The sequence below is a fragment of the Geospiza fortis genome, unplaced genomic scaffold, assembly GCF_000277835.1.
Source record: "Geospiza fortis unplaced genomic scaffold, GeoFor_1.0 scaffold1181, whole genome shotgun sequence".
Lineage (NCBI taxonomy): Eukaryota > Metazoa > Chordata > Aves > Passeriformes > Thraupidae > Geospiza > Geospiza fortis.
The window spans coordinates 248,581-248,827 of NW_005054664.1; the positions used below are offsets into that span (position 1 = coordinate 248,581).

The 247-nt window shown below is 43.7% G+C and overlaps 1 protein-coding gene across 1 annotated transcript in view; it reads right to left on the bottom strand.

The window, feature by feature from the left end:
- HOXB9 (homeobox B9) overlaps positions 1–247 on the bottom strand; it is a 25,470-nt gene that overhangs the window by 15,653 nt on the left and 9,570 nt on the right. The window lies entirely within an intron of this gene.

Here is a 247-nt window from a genome sequence, read left to right on the forward strand (position 1 = left end):
TTTTTTTTTTTTCCCCCCCAGCCACTACCAACGGCAGAACTCTTCAAAAAAAAAAACCAAAAACTTTTTTAATTTTTAAAAAATTATTAAAAACAGGAATGAAAAGCCACAGCACTGACAGAAACACGAGCACGAACACGGGTCACAAACACCCACACGGAACCGAGCTGAACTAAACCTCCCTCCCCGCCCTCCCCATCCCTCCCCGAACCCCAAATTCACCCCAAAAAAAGAGACAAAAAACCCC